This window comes from Nematolebias whitei, chromosome 15 (genome assembly GCF_014905685.2).
Source record: "Nematolebias whitei isolate Nwh7 chromosome 15, NemWhi1, whole genome shotgun sequence".
Lineage (NCBI taxonomy): Eukaryota > Metazoa > Chordata > Actinopteri > Cyprinodontiformes > Rivulidae > Nematolebias > Nematolebias whitei.
The window spans coordinates 21,901,568-21,902,643 of NC_056512.1; positions in this window are offsets into that span (position 1 = coordinate 21,901,568).

A 1,076-nucleotide genomic window follows, 5' to 3' on the forward strand; every position below is an offset into this window, starting at 1 on the left:
AACATGTTCCTGTTTTAATTTTTTTTTAAGTATTTTACCTTGTTTTATATGGCACCTTGATTTAATTTAATTCTCTAACACTACTTTTTTTAATATTTACTTTATTTGCATTCAATTGTTGTTTATTGTCGTGTGTACCTCGTCTGTGTTCTTTGTCTAAAACAGGTCTCTCTTGTAAATGAGTCCCCATGATTCAATGAGACTAACCTGTATAAATAAAAGTTTGAACGAAAGAAAAAGGTACGAGAAACAAGGCAGGTTACATTTTAGCGTTCTTCGCTGGTAACATTTTCAGATTTAAGTTTGAAGACGAGTCTGTGTTTCAGCAGCTCAACCATGTGTCTGTGGAGAATGTGGCTCAAATATTTGTGTACATGATGATGAATAACGGATAAAGAGGACGTGTCGCCTTCCTAGGGACCAGGACTCATGGGTCAGGGAGCAGGTGAAGCTGAACAAGAGCTCCAGTCCTCTGTGGAAACATGTCGGCTTCATCGTGGCCCAGATGGACGGGCTGCAGGCAGGAGTGGCAGAGTGGGCCAAGAGGCAAGGGAGGAAGGTAATGTCAACCAAACAAAAACACAGAAAGACAACATTCATCAAGATTAAAATATTTTTTCATTTCATTTCATTTATTTTATTCATTTCAAATTAAAACACAGGAAAAAACAATTTACAATCCATATGGATAAAAAAGACAGAAAAGAAAATTTAAAATGAAAGGAAGCAGAAGAAGAAAAAATCTTATAATAACTGCCCCTTCTTAGACAAAAAATCAATACAAACAATCAATTAAAGCAATAGTCATTCATGAAAATAATTTTTCAACAACTAAACAATCAATGCAATTCATGCATTAGTCAACCATGAAACAAATAATCAACTTATAGTAATATAATGATTTTAAAAACATTTTATATTAACCAAATTACATATATCTTTGCAACATTATACTCTTAATTTTTTTCTTGAATACAGACATTGACTGAGCTGTTTTAACATCAGTTTCCAAACTATTCCATAGTCCTATTCCATGTATCAACGTTGACCGACCCTTTAAACTAGTTCTATATTTT